The 11,031-nt window shown below is 47.7% G+C and overlaps 1 long non-coding RNA gene across 2 annotated transcripts in view; it reads left to right on the forward strand.

Annotated features, from left to right (window-relative positions):
• Positions 1-8,290, forward strand: part of LOC134947848 (uncharacterized) — a 29,589-nt gene extending 21,299 nt beyond the window's left edge. For both annotated transcript variants that reach the window (XR_010182815.1, XR_010182814.1), the window contains exon 2: positions 8,062-8,290. This is a non-coding gene — a long non-coding RNA (uncharacterized LOC134947848). The remainder of the gene's footprint in view (positions 1-8,061) is intronic.
• The last annotated feature ends 2,741 nt before the right edge of the window (positions 8,291-11,031 follow it).

Raw genomic sequence — 11,031 nt, forward strand, 5'->3', positions numbered from 1 at the left:
ACCGCCAGCGGGTGGGCTCGGAATTCTGAGCCTTTTCCTCGCACCCCCAGTTGCGGGAGAATGTGAAGGAGGAGATGTTGACAGGTCGCGTTCCGCTTGACTTGACAATTTTGTCACCAGCAGGTCTTTCAACCCCAGCAGACCTGTGTCTGCCGGAAAGAGAGATCCAAGGTAGGCTTTAAATCTAGGATCGAGCACGGTGGCCAAAATGTAGTGCTCTGATTTCAACAGATTGACCACCCGTGAATCCTTGTTAAGCGAATTAAGGGCTGCATCCACAAGTCCCACATGCCTAGCGGAATCGCTCCGTGTTAGCTCCTTCTTCAATGCCTCCAGCTTCTTCTGCAAAAGCCTGATGAGGGGAATGACCTGACTCAGGCTGGCAGTGTCTGAACTGACTTCACGTGTGGCAAGTTCAAAGGGCATCAGAACCTTGCACAACGTTGAAATCATTCTCCACTGCACTTGAGACAGGTGCATTCCATCTCCTATATCGTGCTCAATTGTATAGGCTTGAATGGCCTTTTGCTGCTCCTCCAACCTCTGAAGCATATAGAGGGTTGAATTCCACCTCGTTACCACTTCTTGCTTCAGATGATGGCAGGGCAGGTTCAGTAGTTTTTGGTGGTGCTCCAGTCTTCTGTACGTGGTGCCTGTACGCCGAAAGTGTCCCGCAATTTTTCTGGCCACCGACAGCATCTCTTGCACGCCCCTGTCGTTTTTTAAAAAATTCTGCACCACCAAATTCAAGGTATGTGCAAAACATGGGACGTGCTGGAATTTGCCCATATTTAATGCACACACAATATTGCTGGCGTTGTCCGATGCCACAAATCCACAGGAGAGTCCAATTGGGGTAAGCCATTCCGCGATGATCTTCCTCAGTTGCCGTAAGAGGTTTTCAGCTGTGTGCGTATTCTGGAAAGCGGTGATACAAAGCGTAGCCTGCCTAGGAAAGAGTTGGCGTTTGCGAGATGCTGCTACTGGTGCCGCCGCTGCTGTTCTTGCGGCGGGAGTCCATACATCTACCCAGTGGGCTGTCACAGTCATATAGTCCTGACCCTGCCCTGCTCCACTTGTCCACATGTCCGTGGTTAAGTGGACATTGGGTACAACTGCATTTTTTAGGACACTGGTGAGTCTTTTTCTGACGTCCGTGTACATTCTCGGTATCGCCTGCCTAGAGAAGTGGAACCTAGATGGTATTTGGTAACGGGGGCACACTGCCTCAATAAATTGTCTAGTTCCCTGTGAACTAACGGCGGATACCGGACGCACGTCTAACACCAACATAGTTGTCAAGGACTCAGTTATCCGCTTTGCAGTAGGATGACTGCTGTGATATTTCATCTTCCTCGCAAAGGACTGTTGAACAGTCAATTGCTTACTGGAAGTAGTACAAGTGGGCTTACGACTTCCCCTCTGGGATGACCATCGACTCCCAGCGGCAACAACAGCAGCGCCAGCAGCAGTAGGCGTTACACGCAAGGATGCATCGGAGGAATCACAGGCAGGAGAGGACTCGTCAGACTTGCCAGTGACATGGCCTGCAGGACTATTGGCATTCCTGGGGAAGGAGGAAATTGACACTGAGGGAGTTGGTGGGGTGGTTTGCGTGAGCTTGGTTACAAGAGGAAGGGATTTACTGGTCAGTGGACTGCTTCCGCTGTCGCCCAAAGTTTTTGAACTTGTCACTGACTTATTATGAATGCGCTGCAGGTGACGTATAAGGGAGGATGTTCCGAGGTGGTTAACGTCCTTACCCCTACTTATTACAGCTTGACAAAGGGAACACACGGCTTGACACCTGTTGTCCGCATTTCTGGTGAAATACCTCCACACCGAAGAGCTGATTTTTTTGGTATTTTCACCTGGCATGTCAACGGCCATATTCCTCCCACGGACAACAGGTGTCTCCCCGGGTGCCTGACTTAAACAAACCACCTCACCATCAGAATCCTCCTGGTCAATTTCCTCCCCAGCACCAGCAACACCCATATCCTCCTCATCCTGGTGTACTTCAACACTGACATCTTCAATCTGACTATCAGGAACTGGACTGCGGGTGCTCCTTCCAGCACTTGCAGGGGGCATGCAAATAGTGGAAGGCGCATGCTCTTCACGTCCAGTGTTGGGAAGGTCAGGCATCGCAAACGACACAATTGGACTCTCCTTGTGGATTTGGGATTTCAAAGAACGCACAGTTCTTTGCGGTGCTTTTGCCAGCTTGAGTCTTTTCAGTTTTCTAGCGAGAGGCTGAGTGCTTCCATCCTCATGTGAAGCTGAACCACTAGCCATGAACATAGGCCAGGGCCTCAGCCGTTCCTTGCCACTCCGTGTGGTAAATGGCATATTGGCAAGTTTACGCTTCTCCTCCGACAATTTTATTTTAGGTTTTGGAGTCCTTTTTTTTCTGATATTTGGTGTTTTGGATTTGACATGCTCTGTACTATGACATTGGGCATCGGCCTTGGCAGACGACGTTGCTGGCATTTCATCGTCTCGGCCATGACTAGTGGCAGCAGCTTCAGCACGAGGTGGAAGTGGATCTTGATCTTTCCCTAATTTTGGAACCTCAACTTTTTTGTTCTCCATATTTTATAGGCAGAACTAAAAGGCACCTCAGGTAAACAATGGAGATGGATGGATTGGATACTAGTATACAATTATGGACGGACTGCCACGGTTAGGTGGTATAAAAAAACCACGGTTAGGTGGTATATATTATAATAATAATACAATTATGGATGGACGGACTGCCTGCCGACTGCCGACACAGAGGTAGCCACAGCCGTGAACTACCGCACTGTACACTGGTTGATAAAGAGATAGTAGTATACTCGTAACAACTAGTATGACACTATGACGACGGTATAAAGAAAGAAAAAAAAATACCACAGTTAGGTGGTATATATTATAATAATAATACAATTATGGATGGACGGACTGCCTGCCGACTGCCGACACAGAGGTAGCCACAGCCGTGAACTACCGCACTGTACACTGGTTGATAAAGAGATAGTAGTATACTCGTAACAACTAGTATGACACTATGACGACGGTATAAAGAATGAAAAAAAAACCACGGTTAGGTGGTATATATTATAATAATAATACAATTATGGATGGACGGACTGCCTGCCGAGTGCCGACACAGAGGTAGCCACAGCCGTGAACTACCGCACTGTACACTGGTTGATAAAGAGATAGTAGTATACTCGTAACAACTAGTATGACACTATGACGACGGTATAAAGAATGAAAAAAAAACCACGGTTAGGTGGTATATATTATAATAATAATACAATTATGGATGGACGGACTGCCTGCCGACTGCCGACACAGAGGTAGCCACAGCCGTGAACTACCGCACTGTACACTGGTTGATAAAGAGATAGTAGTATACTCGTAACAACTAGTATGACACTATGACGGTATAAAGAATGAAAAAAAAACCACGGTTAGGTGGTATATATTATAATAATAATACAATTATGGATGGACGGACTGCCTGCCGACTGCCGACACAGAGGTAGCCACAGCCGTGAACTACCGCACTGTACACTGGTTGATAAAGAGATAGTAGTATACTCGTAACAACTAGTATGACACTATGACGACGGTATAAAGAATGAAAAAAAAACCACGGTTAGGTGGTATATATTATAATAATAATACAATTATGGATGGACGGACTGCCTGCCGACTGCCGACACAGAGGTAGCCACAGCCGTGAACTACCGCACTGTACACTGGTTGATAAAGAGATAGTAGTATACTCGTAACAACTAGTATGACACTATGACGACGGTATAAAGAAAGAAAAAAAAATACCACAGTTAGGTGGTATATATTATAATAATAATACAATTATGGATGGACGGACTGCCTGCCGACTGCCGACACAGAGGTAGCCACAGCCGTGAACTACCGCACTGTACACTGGTTGATAAAGAGATAGTAGTATACTCGTAACAACTAGTATGACACTATGACGACGGTATAAAGAAAGAAAAAAAAATACCACGGTTAGGTGGTATATATTGTAATACAATTATGGATGGACGGACTGCCTGCCGAGTTCCGACTGCCGACACAGAGGTAGCCACAGCCGTGAACTACCGCACTGTACTGTGTCTGCTGCTAATATAGACTGGTTGATAAAGAGATAGTATACAATACATACAACAATATACTACTATACTGGTGGTCAGGCACTGGTCACCACTAGTCACACTGGCAGTGGCACTCCTGCAGCAAAAGTGTGCACTGTTTAATTTTAAATTAATATAATATTATGTACTCCTGGGGGCTCCTGCTATAACAACCTGCAGTGCTCCCCAGTCTCCCCCACAATTATTATAAGCTTTGCCTTTTATACATTGATGTGCAGCACACTGGGCTGAGCTGAGTGCACACAGACTGAGTCACACTGTGTGACTGGCTGCTGCTGTGTATCGTTTTTTTTCAGGCAGAGAACGGATATAGCAGAGAACGGATATATTATATTAAAATAAATAAAAGTTAACTAACAACAACTGCACTGGTCACTGTGGTAAACTCTGTCTGACTCTGCACAATCTCTCTCTCTCTTCTAATCTAATTTCTAATGGAGAGGACGCCAGCCACGTCCTCTCCCTATCAATCTCAATGCACGTGTGAAAATGGCGGCGACGCGCGGCTCCTTATATAGAATCCGAGTCTCGCGAGAATCCGACAGCGTCATGATGACGTTCGGGCGCGCTCGGGTTAACCGAGCAAGGCGGGAGGATCCGAGTCTGCTCGGACCCGTAAAAAAAACATGAAGTTCGTGCGGGTTCGGTTTCAGAGAAACCGAACCCGCTCATCTCTAATTAGCAATGGAGCTGATGGAGTTGCAGCTCCAGCCCCACACCCCAAAATAGTCCCCCTGCATCTGCAGCAACATACCCTCCAACACTTTACACATAAACATTGATGCACATTCGAAAAGGGGGCGTGGCCACGGGTACAGCGGCGTGACCACGCCCCCTTTTCTGTACTTTCCATGGAAGCTTGGATAGTCAAAAATCGGTACAGACCATAAAAAAAGGGACTGTACCTGCCAAAAAGGTGCAGCTGGAGGGTATGCCACTGCATCTGCAGCAAGTCTCTGCACTGTAGATAGGGAAAAAACATCCTTTTACTGCAGCGTCCTATGGGGGTCATTCCAAGTTGATCGCTAGGTGCATTCGTTCGCTGTGCAGCAATCAGACAAAAACTCTGCACTTCTGCGAACGATGTAGTTTTACATAGGGTCTAGCGATGCTTTTCAGTCGCACTGTCAGGCAGCCGCAGAGTGATTAACAGGAAGAGGGCGTTTATGGGTGTCAACTGACCGTTTTCAGGGAGTGTTCGGAAAAACCTAGCAGTGGCTGGGCAAACGCAGGGCGTGTTCATGACGTCAAGTCAGGAACTGAATGGTCTGAAGTGATCGCAAGCGCTGAGTAGGTCTGAAGCTACTCTGAAACTGCACAAAATATTTTTGTACCCAGTCTCCGATCCCTTCGTTCGCACTTCTGCTAAGCTAAAATACACTCCCAGTGGGCAGCGGTATAGCGTTTGCACGGCTGCTAAAAACTGCTAGCGAGCGATCAACTCGGAATGACCACCAATGTCTTGCTGCCAGTCCATCTGCCCCCTCCGGCATCAACAATCCCCTCTCCCTAGCCGCAGCGCAGGTGGAACAAAAGCTGCTGCAGCCACCGGCATAGATGTGTATGAAAGCGGTGCAGCGGAAAGGCTTTCATAGCCCTCCCTGCGCCGCATACTCTCTGAGCCCCAGAGCCTCCTCTGCGTGTGATGTCACAGAAGTGCATCCCCACCACAGCTGCACCCAGATCCCCAGAGGCCCTGACTCCGCAACACAACACAGCACCTGGGCTGCCGGCCTGGAAGCCCAGAGATGGCTAATGTAGCAGATAGAGAGTGTGATATCGCGGAGGGTAATGTATGGACGCTGAATCAATGTAAAAGGTGACAGTGCTGTGCAGTGCAGTGGGTGTGCAGTCAGGGCCGGTGCTAGAGTGTTCGCCACCCCCCTGCAAACTATAAATTTGGACCCTCGCATACTTTACAAACGCACAGCGCACATAATGACCCCTGTAGTAGAGACACTTACACATGTAATGCCCCCTGTACCAGAGACGCTTACACATGTAATGCCCCCTGAACCAGTGACGCTTACACAAGTAACACCCCCTGTAGCAGTGATGCTTACACACGTAATGCCCCCTGTAGCAGTGACGCTTACACACGTAACGCCCCCTGTACCAGTGCCGCTTACACACGTAACGCTCCCTGTACCAGTGACGCTTACACACTTAACGCCCCCTGTACCAGTGACGCTTACACACGTAACGCCCCCTGTACCAGTGACGCTTACAAACGTAATGCCCCCTATAGCAGTGCCGCTTACACACGTAACGCCCTCTGTACCAGTGCCGCTTACACACGTAACGTCCCCTGTACCAGTGCCGCTTACACACATAATGCCCCCTGTACCAGTGACGCTTACACACATTATGCAGCAGTCACACATACACACACACACACACAACAGACACATATATATACAAACAGACACACATACATATTGTACATACATTACACACATACACAGTCACACATATATACAGTATACACAGACGATGTATATACACAAACACACACACTCACGCTCTTTCCAGACACTTATCTAATGAAGTCTGGCTGGCCGAAGCTGTAGCAGCTCATTCTCCTACTGCAGCATGGTCCCGCGTAGCTCCGCCCCTTACTCCCATCTAGCTCCGCCCAATTTGCCTCCCTCCCGGCAACTGAATGTCACACAGGGGAGGGGAGGGGGGAGAGGAGGCTTTGTGCTGCCGGCACCGAGGGGGAGAAAAGGTTTTGTGCTTCCGGCGCCGCTGCATGTGTGACAGCAGCCGGCAGCAGCAGCAGGGATAGCAGCAGAAGCTCAGCACAGGGATGCAGAGCAGGGAGAACATCTCTCCTTCCTGGTGCCTCCCTGCACTGCATCCCTTTGCTGAGCGGCTAGCGCCGGCCCTGTGTGCAATGTCACTGACACTGCACAGCACTCTCACCTTTTACATTGATTCAGCCAGTCAGTCAGTTCTGCCAGCCAGTATCTATTGTTTGCACCAGTGTCCCAACGCGCCGCATTACAGGGAAGTAGACGCACTAAATAAACTACAGCTCCCAGCAGCCCTTAGCGCCAAAGCATTCCGGCCCTTAGGGCTGCTGGGAGCTGTAGTTTATTGAGTGCATCTTCTTCCCTGTAATGCGGCGCATTGGGACACCGACGCTAACAATAGTGACTGGCTGCTGTGCGAGTCTCCGGAAGAGCCACTGCCAAAGGGAGGACAGCAGCTTAGCTGCTGACATGAGGAGAAGCAGGAGAAGCATTACTCACCCCTCCCCCACTCACAGTACCTCCGGTCCCATCCTTGGCAACCCCACACCGCCCTCCAGCACCCGTGGTAGCTCTGGGCCCCCTCCCCCACCTGCAGCAACCCGGCACCCGCCCCTCCCGCCGCACCACAACATCTGCCCCTCCCCCACCCGAGGCACCCCCGCAACTGCTCCTCCCCCACCCGCAGTGGCTCCGGACCACCACCCGTGGCACCCACGCACCCTCCCCCACCTGTGGCACCACCGCTCCAGCCCCTCCCCCACCTGCGGCACCACCGCAACCGCTCCTCCCGTGGCACCCCAGAGTCCCATCCGCATCTTCCCCGCACCTGCCACTCCCCCAACCACAGCACCTACTAGGTGATTCACCAGGCCCTGCGTGTGCTGTTACACCGTTGCAAGGGGCTTCGACCCCTTTACCATTGCACGCCCTTTGTCCATGCAATATTTAACCACTGAGACAATTATGATTGGATGTAATACCCCATATAATAAAAATATTGCACGCCACAAGGGTGTGCAAGGGTTAAGGGGACGTAGCCCGTAGGGCGCAATGAATCACCTAGTATAATATATCTGTGGGTTGCTGTAGGTCTATGTGTATCATCTTTTTTCTCCTGCTTATTTTTTCAGGAAAGAGAATTTGTCCTGGAATGAGCCTGGCAGATATGGAAATTTTCTTGTATGTCACCACACTGATGCAAAACTTTACCATCAAGTCACCGGTCCCCCCTGAAGAGATCTCAGTGGCACCAGTGGGAGTGGGACTTGCACACATCCCTCCCAACTATGAATTTTGCCTTTTACCTCGTTCATGTTTTCACTAAAAGGATTAAAGAATAATTGTTTTTAAATCTGAGAATGTGGTTTGCCCCATGACTTGTTAGAGTAAGCCAAGTTCATTGAACCTTTCATGACTGCAGGAGGCCAGTAAAGTAGTACAAGAGGTGGGCTACACTGGTGTCTATTTTCCTTGATTACAGAAAATAGCAACAGTGAAGGGGTTAATGTATGATAAGAAATGTTCTCCATACTTGCAAACGTTCCATGAATGTCAGGGAGACCTAGTCTTGGCCACAGGGAAGAATTATGATAGATTACACCCCAAAACTCCACTCCAATTATGATAGTTTAATTTATTGCGAAATATATATTCTTTGTTTTGTTTATGAAACTAGGAGCCTGCCAAGTCATTTGTCAAAGAAATGAATTGCCCAACTTTGTAACAAAAAGATCTAAGCTCCTGGAGGGAGAAAAGGGATAACCTATTAGATTGTAAAATTAAGAATAAATATATAGGGTTTCTGCTCCTTTTTAAAAAAAAATATTTTATATTGAGGTGTTGCAAAATAATTTACCATTCGACAATGCAAAGCAAACATTGTGGACACGTCTAAACATAAATAACAAATGCACAATTCATTACAACAGAAACTAATAAGGCCACGCGAAGACCAGGAGGACACAAAAATATAACTTGACCATAAATATGACCATAAAAACAGTCAAGATGTGCTATTAGATCGCAAATTCACAGCTCACTATCAAAAACTGCATGGTATATATCAGGGGCGTTTTAAGAGAGGAGGGCACCTCATCCTCTCCGGCCGCAGTAGACCTCTGGCATAAAGCCAGAGTCTACTGTGCATGCGCAGGTCTCCGGGAACATGGCGTCTGCACCTTGTTCCCAAGGACACCTCCAATGCGCAAGGCCACAGCGGCCATTTTTCGAGTGATTTGTGCCTGCACAGCAGGGCTGCCATCGTGGGACTCCAGAAGGGTAAGTATAATATACTGTATGGGTGCAGTATGGAGGTCATTCCGAGTTGTTCGCTCGCAAGGCGATTTTAGCAGAGTTGCTCACGCTAAGCCGCCGCCTACTGGGAGTGAATCTTAGCATCTTAAAATTGCGAACGAAGTAATTGCAATATTGCGATTACACACCTCGTAGCAGTTTCTGAGTAGCTTCAGACTTACTCGGCATCTGCGATCAGTTCACTGCTTGTCGTTCCTGGTTTGACGTCACAAACACTCCCTGCGTTCGCCCAGACACTCCTCCGTTCCTCCGGCCACTCCTGCGTTTTTCCGGAAACGGTAGCGTTTTTTCCCACACGCCCATAAAATGGCCTGTTTCCGCCCAGTAACACCCATTTCCTGTCAATCACATTACGATCGCCAGACCGATGAAAAAGCTGTGAGTAAAATTCCTAAGTGCATAGCACATTTACTTGGCGCAGTCGCAGTGCGAACATTGCGCATGCGCATTAAGCGGAAAATCGCTGCGATGCGAAGATTTTTACCGAGCGAACAACTCGGAATGAGGGCCTATGTGCGGTGTGGGCCACACCCTGGACTCAAGGGTCCGTGTGCACCACACAAACTGCATCCTTTACAGAAACGCCTATAGTATATGTCCCGAATGGCAGAGGGTGATCCTCCTATTGTTTTATAATTTTTTTAATGGGGGTATGAGAAGGGGCAAGCACAGATGATTTCCTTTTTGGTTGTTTTTTATTAATAACTGTAAATGTTTTTTGAACTTACAGTGTCACATATCATGTCTTATGTTCCTCGTGAAATTATATGGTACGAAAATTATGCTCTGTCTATGAACTGTTTTGTTTCTATGGGTCCTACTGTAACAAAAGACTCTTGCTAGATTTCAGTTTGAAAACACTTATTTACCCCACCCCAATTTAACTCTCTCTGCAAATGTTATATCTGCCCGCCCCCCCCCCTGCAGTGCACATGCTTTTGCCCATTAGCTAACAAATTTGCTGCCGCGATCAGATCTGAAAATTGCCTCCTTAATGTACTTTCTTTATTTGTAGGTATATACACATCTTTTTTATTTTATTTTTATTGTATTTTTATTGACGCAATGAGTATAATAATATTGTTGTACAAATAAAAGACGTGTTATAATTTGTTAGAGCAATAAAACAGAAGTAATTACACAATGCCATCTTCGCAAGAGCCTTTTGTTACAGTAGGACCCATAGAAACAAAACAGTTCATAGACAGAGCATAATTTTCGTACCATAGAATTTCACAAGGAACATAAGGCATGATATGTGACACTGTAAGTTCAAAAAACATTTACAGTTATTAATAAACACACCCCACCCAAATCTAACTCTCTCTGCCCATGTTATATCTGCCCCCCCGTAGTGCACATGGGGGGTAATTCAGACCTGATCACTAGACTGCGTTTTTGCACAGTGGGCGATGAGGTCTAAACTGCGTATGCACCCTTTTTCAGGGAGTGGTTAGAAAAAAACAGGCATGTCCAAGCGTTTGCAGGGAGGATTCCTGACGTCAATTCCGGTCCAGGCTGAAGTGATCGCAGCGGCTGAGTAAGTCCTGGGCTGCGCAGAGACTGCACAAGATCTGTTTGTACAGCTCTGCTACACATGCGTTCACACACAGCTAAAATACACTCCTCCTGTAGGCGGCGACTATCTGATCGCAGCAGTGCAAAAATTGCTTGCTAGCGATCAGGTCTGAATTACCCCCATAGTTTTGTCCACCTGCTAACAAATTTGCTGCTACGATCACGTCTGAATTAGGCCCATGGTTTTGCCCATTATCTAACAAATTTGC

Source organism: Pseudophryne corroboree, chromosome 8, assembly GCF_028390025.1.
Source record: "Pseudophryne corroboree isolate aPseCor3 chromosome 8, aPseCor3.hap2, whole genome shotgun sequence".
NCBI classification, from domain to species: domain Eukaryota; kingdom Metazoa; phylum Chordata; class Amphibia; order Anura; family Myobatrachidae; genus Pseudophryne; species Pseudophryne corroboree.